This window comes from Artemia sp. Qi Xiang Cuo, chromosome 2, assembly GCF_049724085.1.
Source record: "Artemia sp. Qi Xiang Cuo chromosome 2, ASM4972408v1, whole genome shotgun sequence".
NCBI classification, from domain to species: domain Eukaryota; kingdom Metazoa; phylum Arthropoda; class Branchiopoda; order Anostraca; family Artemiidae; genus Artemia; species Artemia sp. Qi Xiang Cuo.
Window position 1 is genome coordinate 76,011,052 of NC_142795.1, and position 11,696 is coordinate 76,022,747.

Consider the following 11,696-nt stretch of genomic DNA (forward strand, 5'->3'; position numbering starts at 1 on the left):
TTGTTTTTTACCTGTACGTATTACTTCATTTTGGGATTACGAAGGCTTTTGTATTAACCCCGTCGCCACGTTTTTTTCTTTTGAGACCTTACTTTAATCATAAAGTTATCTTTACATATTGTGTTGCAACTGTACCAAATAACGTGTACCAAAAATTTTTATGCAATAATAAACCAAAGATATTGTATATCTTTGGCTTGTGGTTGTTACTAGCGTATTCATTGGAATAAGTCATACTAAATTCTAAAAGTTAATAAAAAGAGTTCACAGCTGTTTAACCATTATGACACATAAAACTGCAGCTAGAAACAGATGAATTTTGGTGGATCACATAAATCGTTGTTCTTTTGTGAAAGTGGAGCAGGATGAATGAAGGGTAAGCAAGCAAGGTAAAAGTAGAATTAGATTAGAGTCATAACTTCTTCTGACTTTAGCAAGAAAGAACTATTTTAGCACTATTTCATCGTGTATAGCACTGTAGCACGTGCTTCAATTTGTAGCACTTTCGTAATACATTTTTTTAATTTTGTCATGGACGAAATGATGAGAATTTTGAAAAAGGTTAAGGAATTAACAAAAAGTTTGGACCGCATTTTTTCGTATTTGTTTTGAGAGATTTGTGCGATGTTTGATTTAACCAGCACCAACTTTTTGCCGTGTTTGTTTCGAAAGATTGGTGCTAAGTTTCAAAGAACCGGACAAAAAAACTGATCTAGAACTAATCAAACTCCACTTCTCGAGTCAGGGGCGTGGCGCAGCTCCAGCCGTGACACGTGCAAATTTTTTTCACTTTAGCACCCAAAATTTTTGTGAAACACACAAAATTAGGCAATTTTAGCATATTATGAACTGACCATGATGGCAGTCTTGCTTTTCAAAGGCTCGAGCGTATTTTGGCTTGTTTTTCAGAGGCTCGGGCTTGTTATTTGTTTGACTTTCTGCCAACCCTGGGTTTAAATGCCTGATCAAAAGTTTTGAGGGGCGCTTAGCTTAAGGGCTAGGCACACGTAGCTCATTTCGGGAACCGATTTCAGCAAGGGTGTATTTCACGTCAAGTGATTCTAATTAATGATTCTATGAGACGGGTTTTCGGTGATTAATCATTAATTACGTTCTAGACAATGAATGTACTAGGGCCTTAGAGCTTAAGGTATCTAATTAATTGTATTTAATGATAATCGTAAATTAATCGTAATTAATGATGATTAATCACCAAAAACGTCACTAAGTCCCGCCTCTTAGCATCATTAATTATAATCACTCAACGTGGAATATACCCTTGCTGAAATCGGCTCCCGAAATCAGCTACGTTTGCCTAGCTCTTTACAACTGAACAGCAAAAAACTCATATTTGACGCCACAATTTATTTGGAAGAAGCAGAAATGAATCATTCACAATTCTTAATTGGTAGGCATATGAATTTGTTCTATTTTTAGGTCAAACAGTTGAATTTCAAGACCCTTAGTCAATTCACAGCACTATGAAGGGTAAAATTCTACTTTTGGCTATCTTGGATAGGGGTTAGGTTAGGAAAATGAAATTTTCAGAAATCGGTCTGGGAGTATACCCAATGGATAGCCTATTAGCCTATCTAAAAATTTCTATTCTATAGAATGTAAAAATAATATCCAACCATACTTAGTTATTGCCTAAATTATCCAACTAGTTAGCTATCTGAAAAAATCCTTTTAAGCAAATAAGAAATTATCTAACTAGGCCTAAGAAAATAATTAAAATTTATAAGAAAAATAGTTTAATCTTGCTAGCCAAATAAAATAGGCCTAAAGCATAAGAGCCAACTTAGTATCTCTAACTAGGTGGATAATACTTTAACTTAATACTTTTGATATATAGGCTATCTAACTAGACAGATAAGTCAATTCTTCATACAAATTAGTGATAATATCCAACTAGTCAGACAATTTTTTCTCTTAGATTAAATTTTTCTCTAGACATAGCATAAACATCTAACTTGGTGGATAATACTTTATCCTAGCCCTTCTGATATTAATCAAAATAGGTAGGCTAGTTAAGTAACTTCCTGCCTAGTTAAATAGGCTACTTTAGCCTGTAGACCCATCCCTGAAAGTTTCATTTTCCTAACCTAACCCCTTTTTGAGATAGTCAAAAGTAGCTAAAGTAGAATTTTACCGGATCCACTATAATAAATAGTCAACATTTAGATGTTCCATCTCAAGTGCGATTTGCTTCACCTTACCACTGCCCCCCCCCCCTTCAATGGATAATATAGCCCAAGTTATATATAGCCTATCTGCATGAGCACCCATGAGCTGAATTCTAAGGGGGGGCAAACCTTGTCAAATGAAAGCCTCAGAACAAAAATATAAAAATAAGGCAGCATCATTCAGCCAGGGGGGGGGTTAGGCCCCCCTCCCCTTATGGGCACCCATGCCTATCTGCTGAATTTTCAATAACTTTGTCATTCCTGCTGCTGTTTTCTGGCTTCTGTTTTAAAGTAAGGAGTGACCTAGGTCAATAGACACATTGAAAAATCTATGCTGATATGTAGCCCAAAGTCTCAAAGTTTAGTGTTATCCATCAAAAGTTACAAGCCTGAGAACATTTGCCAAATTTTGAAAAAGGTGGGAAACACCCCAAAAGGTCAAGGAATTTCAATGAAAATTTCAGCATATTGTGATAGGCTATATGCTGGTATAAGCCCCCATCTGCAAAAACTTGAAATTTCTGTTTCTGGTAAAATTCTAGGGTAAAAGACCTCTTTTTGGGAAAGATCACAGTAAATATTTACCAAATCATATTATTGAGTTAGGAATAAAGTGAATACACCATTTGATGCCTTTTTTATGCTGATTACAAATATAATAATCATTTCTATTCAAAATGAATTTCAGCCCCCCCCCCTAACCTAACCCCCACCCCCATATGTGCAAATATATTTCCTGAATTGACTTATATAGGGGGGGGGGCTAAAATTCATTTCCAATAGAAATGATTGTTATATTTGTAATCAGCATAAAAAAGGCATTGAATGGTATATTCACTTTATTTGAAACTCAATAATATGATTTGGTAAATATTTACCAAGATCACTTTTCTTTGGCATTCCAGAAAAATAGAGATGCGTTTTTGGATGACCACTCTTTTACTAAATCATGATGCAATGTGAGGGTAGTAACAAGAGCTCCATCTTCTTGTTAAAATTTTCACCAATAACTTGTCAGCATAGCCTAAATATAAAATTTGGTCTCTGTTTTGACAAGCAATTAAAATGAAAAAATTTATATTTAATATTTGTGATTTATAGAATAAATATCAAGCTATAAAAGTTACATTTTTAGAATCAGAAGAAAATCAACTTTCTGTAAATATGTGATTAAAACTGAAACACTGAAAGGGTATATATGTCAAAATAGGATAATTGATATTTCCAGTCCTTATAGGTAAGTCAATACACTAATAATTTCAAATATTTGATCTTAAATAATTTTAGTAGTAATCATATTGATGCATAGCTTAGATTTTTAGCTATTCATTGGTATACAAGGTCTGTTCAAAAAGTATTGTGAATTTTGTGTTTCTAAAGAGAATATTCATTTATTCATCAATATCTATCTTGTTCCCTTCAAAGTAATCCCCACCAGATATTATGCACTTCTGCCAATGTTTTTCCTAATCCTCAAAGAACTTCAATAAAATCAGTTTTTGTGATCTTGTTCAGCTCCATCTTCAATGCTGTCTTTATCTCCTCAATAGTAGCAAAGCATTGTCCTTTCATGTGCAGTTTGGGGAACAAAAAAAAGTCACAGAGGGCTAGATCTGGGGAATACAGTGGCTGTGGCATTAGTAGTGTGTTGTTTTTGGCCAAAATTTTGCACTCAAGCAATGATGTGTGAGCAGGGGTGTTATCATGGTGCAAAGGTCAATTTTTGTTCTTCCACAAATCTGGGCCTTCTTGGTGGATTGCTTTGCACAACTTATGCATAACTTTCAGGTAATATTCCTTTTTGACTGTTCTACCCTGGGGCAAGAACTCATGGTGCACCATGCCCCTGCAATCAAAGAAAAGTGTAAGCAAAACCTTCACAATTAAGCAAACTTGGCATGCTTTTTTTGGTCTTGGCTTGTGTGGCAGCTTCCATTGGGATGATTGAGCTTTGGTTTCCACATCAAAACTATAGACCCATGTTTTATGACCAGTTATGACCCTGTGGAGGAAATTTGGATTGTCAGAGACAGAGTCCAACAGGTCCTTAGCAATGTTGATACAATACTGTTTTTGGTCAAAATTGAGCAATTTTTGGTATGAATTTTGTGGCAACCTGTCTCATGCCCAAATCTTTGGTAAAAATTGAATGGCATGAGCCAATCAATATGTTTAAATCCTTGGCAACTTCTCTGATGGTGATTTGATGATTTGCCAATATTTTCTTCAATTTTTTCGCCTGTTGTTGACGTGCTCGGGCGTCCGGCACGCTCTTCGTCGTTCACATCTTCTCGGCCCTCTAAGAACATTTTGAACCACCGATAAACGTTGCTTTGGTCCAAGATAGCTTCACCATATGCCACAGTCAACATTTGGTATGCATCCACTCACTTGATTTTGTTTTTCTCACAGAATTTGATACAGATTCTTTTATCCATTTTTTTAGAATGGTTGACAATAGGAAACAAGCCAAAACACCTGCAAGAAAAATAGCTGTCAATAATTATCTGAACAGTCACAATGGCCAAAACTGTTGGCATAAATGAGATACATGAGTACCAAACATGATGCCACAGAAAAATTGTAAATTGAATATATATAACCCACAGAAATTCAAAATTTGTAATACTTTTTGAACAGACCTTGTATACAATTATTCTCAATTTGTCTTTGGTAACAAGGTGTGAGGGTTTTAGTTTTATGTAATTATGCTCAATTGGATACTAGTTTTTTACCCTAGTTTAGCTGCTTTTTGCTATCTTGGAAAGGAGCTAGGTTAAGAAAATGAAACTTTCAGTGTTTTTCACGCAAAATATGATACAGATTCTTTGATCCATTTTTTAGAATGGTCGACAATAGAAAACGAGCCAAAAACACCTGCAAAAAAACTAGCTGTCAATAATTATCTGAAGATTCACAATGGCCGAAACTATCGGCATAAATGAGTACAAAATATACATGAGTACCAAACATGATGCCACAGAAAAATTGAATATATGTAACCCACAGAAATTCAAAATTGGTGATACTTTTTGAACAGACCTTGTATACAATTATTCTCAATTTGTCTTTGGTAACAAGGTGTGAGGGTTTTAGTTTTACATAATTTTGCTCAATTGGATACTAGTTTTTTACCCTAGTTTTGCTGCTTTTTGTTGTTTTTTAAAAAAGTTAGAATAAGAAAATGAAGCCTTCACTATGAAAACCAAGGCCCACAACATACTTTGGAGAGACACGGCCCAACTTTTACAATAACCCTCTTCTGATATCTAGGTCTGGGAAATGTGCATACTGGATAGGTCTATACCAATTGCAATTTTGACAAAACAACATTTTATCTTAATTTCCAGTTATCAGTTTCTTTTTTACAGCTTTAGTTCTGGAAATGTAATTCCTGTTATTTGAGTAGAATTTTAAGCCATATCAAAGGTTTTTTTTTTTTAATTTTGGGAATGTGTTTGCAGATCTTTTAAACCTGATAAATTGGAATTGAGCAAAGCAGAGAAGCTTAAAACATTTTTCTTGTACTTCATTTAAGCAGAAAATCTGTTTTGTGGTGTTTCACTCCCATAAAACAAATATTTTTAAAGGTCATCAAAGGTCACTGCCCTCTAGAGGGATAAGGAATAGAGATATATACTTCAAAATACCTTCCCTGGACATACTTTAGTCTGTAGACCTATCACTGAAAGTTTCATTTTCCTAACCTAACCCATTTCCAAGACAGCAAAAAGTTGCTAAACTAGAACTCAACTTTTTTTTTTGCCAGAAAAAAGAAATCATGGGCATGTGTTTATTTTTTTTCTCAGGTATGATTGTATTAAACCACTGATCCTAGAATATTATAAGATGGCTTATTTGAATGGAAATTAAAAGTTCTAGTGCCCTCCTTAAGTCACCAAAAAGATTAGAGGGCAGATAGCCCCTCTCCCATGCTCATTTTTTTCTCCTAAAGTCATCTGTTAAAAATATTGAGATGGCCATTTTTTCAGCATGGTTAAAGGTCCAATAACTATGGTTTAGAAGATAACATGACCCCCCCCCACAGCCTCTGTGTCAAGGGTTGTAAGCTATGAAAAATGTCTATTGTTTACATATAGTATTTGTTATAGGGAAGTAAACATACTTTTCTTTGGGGGGGGATTTCCAGGGGAAATTTTACACTAGGGGAATTTGCAAGATTTTCTATACAAAAGTCTTTTTATGTGTCTTATTTTCTCTTTGCCTATTTGATTTTACACATGGATATGTCAAGGGGGGATTTTCTTGTGGAAATTTTTGGCATGGTTGGAATTATCTGGAGGATTTTTACATGGGGGGGGGATTTTATAGGAGAAATTCTCTGTGGGGGAATTTTCTACAGGAGAAGTTTGCCATGGGAGAACTTTTTACAGCAGAAGTTCACCATGGAGAAATATTCTGTGGTAGCAACTTTCCACTGGGGGGGGGGGGGAGATTTCCAGGGAAATTTCCCACTGAAGGAAAAATTTCTGGCATAATTTGAAAAACAATCAGAAATTTAAAGTCTTTTTCAAATGAAAGTGAGCCAAGGAGATTTATTCTGGCAGAATTGTCTGCAAGATATGTTCTGGGTGTAACTATCAGGAAGAATGGAATTCTATGGGAGGATTTTTTTTTGGGGGGGGGATGTATTTTACATGGGAGGAACTTTCCATTGAGAAAGCCAAATTTCCCAGCATTATATAAAAATTATTATAAATAAAAAAAAAGTTTTTTCAACTGAAAGTAAGGAACAACATTAAAACTTACAACAAACAGAAATTATTATATATATGAGCAGGGTTGTCCCTTCTCAATACCTTACTCTTTAAACTAAGTTTGACTTTTTGCCCCAATTCTTTAAGAACAATGGAAACACAAGGGCTGTTTTTAGTTAAAATAAGAAGCTTTTCCAAAAGTACTCAAAAAAAAGTTTCACTCATTAACATTTCCTGAAAGTTTTAATGTAATACCCTTAGGTATTCCAGAGCTATTGAAAACCTCTTTGACAACCAGCATGCATGTAATATGTTTTGATTTAGTTCAATATACTAATCAATTTTCCCTGAGAGTTTCATCTTAACCTTAGTTCTTCCTGTTATATTGCTGATGCTCCCATTTGACAATCTTTTCCAAAGGAATTGTTTCTGGATTCTTTTGGGTACCTGTCTGACTAACCTTATTTCAAACAGTAAGTTGTACAAAAAATGTAGCTCTATCCTACTTTCTAATGGAGAGAAAGGACAGATGGTTAGGAAGCATTCTGGAATTGAAGGATGACAGATTGCTAAAGATTGTCTTTTTTGGCCAACCATCTAGGGTCAAACAAACAGTAGGTCATCCTGGAATTGGGTGGGAGGAAGTCATAAGGAAGGATTTGAGGGAAATTGGATATTTTTGGGAGAGTATAAAGAGAGAGACTTTAAATAGATTAGGATGGAGAAGCAGCACATGTAGTTGTGTTGGCCTCAGATGGCTTGATGCTGCAGTGAGTTGTTGGTAGTAGTTAGTAGCAGCATAATTTAAAAATAATTTAGCACCTTCTTTAAACATATTATTAGGTTATATTAAGCTCTCCAATTGTCAAAAAGTTGGTTCCAGGAATTTAATAAATTATAACCATTTGTAAACATTATAACCATTTGTAGCTGCTACCTGGGGTTGTTGTGACTGTCTAAGGAATATGGTTGCATCCAAGATATGATTGTTGATCCCATGCATGGAGATGCTTGGGAAATTTAGGCAGTATTTCAAAATGTTATCTCATTTGGCTCTTTTGTTAAAATTTTTACTGATTGTTGCTGTTTGACACCCCTCCCTCCTAAAAAACGTGGACTCACGTTTGTGAGTCATGTGTGTATGAAAAGACAATTTGGAGTGGCTAAACATTGTGATTCCACAAAAGCCAAATTTGAAACTGTTTGAAAAATATTTCAACTGAAATTTTTGAACTTTTTTGAGTTATTGAATTCTTGTTTTTGAAGAAGTTTCTATTTTTTCTATTCTTCAAACCCTGAAATACCAGGCTACGTTGGATTTGCAAATCTTCCCAATCAAGTTCACAGAAAGTCTGTTAAAAAAGGTTTTGAGTTCACATTAATGGTTGTTGGTAAGTTACATTCTTTATCTTTGTATAGCCTATTTAATATATTTCCTCAGATTGGTCCACTTTTCTATAAAAAAAAATTCACTAGTTTTAATAAATGAAACTTTTGCACATGTTTCCTCAGAGTCAGCATTTCAACAATTAATTAAGATGGTTTTTTTTGAAGTGGGAGCATTTTTTTTATTTGTCACAGAAAAGTGTACCAAGGCCCAAACATTCAGATTTTATTTTATTTTTTTCTTTTGGGACTGGGTCCTTGGATGAAGCATTGGAGAAAAAATAATTTATTTTGTCTATATGCAGGAATTGCTATGTAAATCACCTGTAGGTGAATGCTGATCAAAGTCTAGGGGATGGGTATCAAAGGATACATCATGAGCAGTATGAAAAAGTCAGTTTTGTTTAATAATTTTCCAAGTTCTGTTTTTACCAATCTTTGCGGAAAGAACATCCCCTTCTTTTCCTCTTTTGGCAGAGGTGGCACTTGCCCTGGGTGCAAAATTTCAAATAAATAATCTAATGGTTTTGTAGTTTTGGAATTTTTTTTTCTTTCTTTTTTAGAGGACACAGTTGGCATTATAACCAAATTGAATCCAATATTTTAGTTTTCCTCTATCTTTATCACCATTCCTTGAAAATAAAAGTAAGTAGCAATAAAAGTAAAATATTGTGATGATTTAGATCCCTTCCAGTTGTTCCATGAATTCCAAGACTATTATGAGAATAATTTAACACCAACACATTTCCCTTAAGAAGCCTATAAATGTGTTAAAATTAATTGTGCAATGCAGAGATGAAGAGGCATTCACAAACCTAAGAGTTGCCTATCAAATCTTATTAGTGATTGCAGTGTTGGTAACCAGTAATGAAAAGTTGTTTACCTTAGGCCATTAGATCCTCCAGAGCCAGGAATGTAAAATTTGACATAATTAGTGATGGGACAATGCCAAAATTTTCCATGACTCCTATTCTCTCATAGACAAGGACTTAAGTCTCTCTCCAAGTGAGCAGACTAATTTGTTTTGTTTTATCTCCTTCATTTTTAAATGGTGATGACCAAATACTTATTCAGGGGGTTTCTTTTTAGAAACGTCTGATTTCTTTTGATTTCATTCACATTTTCTGGGCAGTTTTCCTTAATCCAACTGCCTTCCCAAAATAAATGTCTGCATAATGGAATCAACAAATATTCAAGTATTAAAGCAAAGAGTTGTCTACACACCATTCTACACAAATCAGTTTTTACCTCATTTCAGATATTTTCTTGAATTTATTTTTAATTGTTAATTTTTATTGATTTTTATCTAATTTTTTTGTATCTAATTTTGTGATGTGTTTTGCCCTAAGGGTGCTTATCTTGTAAAAGGATAACATTGCACTCAATGTTATGCTAAACTATATTCCTGGTGTTTAGGGGCTTGTTGTGGCAACTTTCAGGGTTGGAGAAGCAAAACTTTCCAAACAAAGAAATAGAATCACTATAGGCAAGGACAAAAAAGCGCATCCTTCTAAATGCATCATCTGCACTTTTCACAGTCACACCTGCTCTGAAAGATTGGATTGAACAGGCTCCACTCCTGAGAGCAGAGATTACAGTATTTCCGTTTCATTATAATATCCAATGAAATCTTAAATGGATGGAGCATGCAAGTAAAATTGTAAAATAACTGAACAATTTTTATTTTAGTATAAAAAATATAATGATTTGCATATTAGAATGAATGCATCTATGCTAACGAAAAGAATAAAAAAAGGAATTCCTGCATTGCTCTCTTGCTCAAATTTTTTCTGGTATGTGTTCCTTGGGAGTTGGCAGACAATTTTTTTAATTCTTGCTATTATGAAAGTGAAGAATTAGTTTGTCTACTAATTGATGTTTTATTCCAAAATTGTGTCCTACAGGGCTATATCCAGGATTTTTTTTTGGTGGGTGGGTGGGTTTACAAAAGGATTTTTTTGGGGGGAGGGTTACAAAAAAAACGCATCAAAAATTTGTTTACTCTTATGTTTGTTACGTGTTATGCCAAACGAAAATACTGAAGAAACAAACAAAGCGAATATTTCGAGAGAACAACCGCCTTCTGCTTCAGCGAGAATAAAATAATATAAACAAGGAAAATGCCAAAGAAAAAAACAAAAAACAAACATTGAAAGTCAATAAAACCAATTAAAAAATAAAAACCAGCCAAAAAAATTAAAAGATAAATAAAATTCAATAAAAGACAAAATCATAAGAATTAAGTTCAAATACCTAACAACCATGAAATGAGTTATTCGCCAATATCCGTAATTTGCACAAAATCCAAAAATTCTTAACTGCCATCAGCGGATACTAACAAACACTTAGTTTGCTGTTGTTTGTTAGTATCCGCTGATGGCAGTTAAGCTTGGATTTTGTGCGAATTGTGGATATTGGCAAATAACTCATTTCATGGTTGTAAGGTATTTGATTCTATTTCTTATAATTTTGTCTTTTATTACATTTTATTTATCTTTTAATTATTTGGCTGGTTTTTTCATTGGTTCTGTTGAGTTTCCGCGTTTGTTTGTTTCTATTTTTTTTGGGGGGGGAGGGGTTTCTTCGGCATTTTCCTTGTTTATATTATTTTGTTCGCGCTGAAGAAGAGAGGCGGTTGTTCTCTCGAAGTATTCGCTTTGTTTGTTTCTTCAGTAATTTCGTTTGGCCTAATATGTACATTACCTTATCGTGGTAAAGCTTAACAACGGTAAAGTAGCGTCGATTGGGGAGAGGGGGGGATTTGCTATTCTAGAATTTTGTTGAAATTCGTAATTTTAATCTCCTAATCTGAAATTGCTATATAATGACAAACAGCATCATAATTCACACAGGGGCAAAATATGTGGAAACAAAGTTGACTTTATTAGTAAAGGTTTAAGTGAATGTAGTTGACAATTTTTAATTGCTTATATTCTTCTTACATAATTAGTGAGAAATTTTGTTGACGAAATCAGTAAACAAGTAACTACATTTTTACTAAAAAGTAAATTTTTTTTTGTAAATAAATAAGTTATTTTCATGAGGTTGGTCATATGAATTTTTTAAATCTCATGCAGGAGCATAGTCAAAAGTTTTTGAAATGCTTGTCTATGCCATTTACAGCATAACGCCAAATGCGAAACACATCAATAACATAATCAAGGAAATTCAATTTATTTGGCTATTATAAAATAAAATAATACTTAATTATATCTGCTTTAAGCCCTTTTCCTTCAATCCATGTCGAATAGATGTGGAAGTTCGTTTTTGATACAAGTATGTATGTATATAACACCGTCAGTGGTGTGTAATCATGTACATCAAGGGAAGTATTGTTTGCCCTCCACAAATAATTCAAAATCTCTGACTGCGTCAATTCACGAAATTAAGGGGGGGGGAATGTATT

The 11,696-nt window shown here is 34.0% G+C and overlaps 1 long non-coding RNA gene across 1 annotated transcript in view; it reads right to left on the bottom strand.

The window, feature by feature from the left end:
• Window positions 1-4,539: 4,539 nt before the first annotated feature.
• Window positions 4,540-11,696, bottom strand: part of LOC148955626 (uncharacterized) — a 325,352-nt gene continuing 318,195 nt past the window's right edge. The window contains exon 3 of the long non-coding RNA XR_016143727.1: window positions 4,540-4,664. This is a non-coding gene — a long non-coding RNA (uncharacterized LOC148955626). The remainder of the gene's footprint in view (window positions 4,665-11,696) is intronic.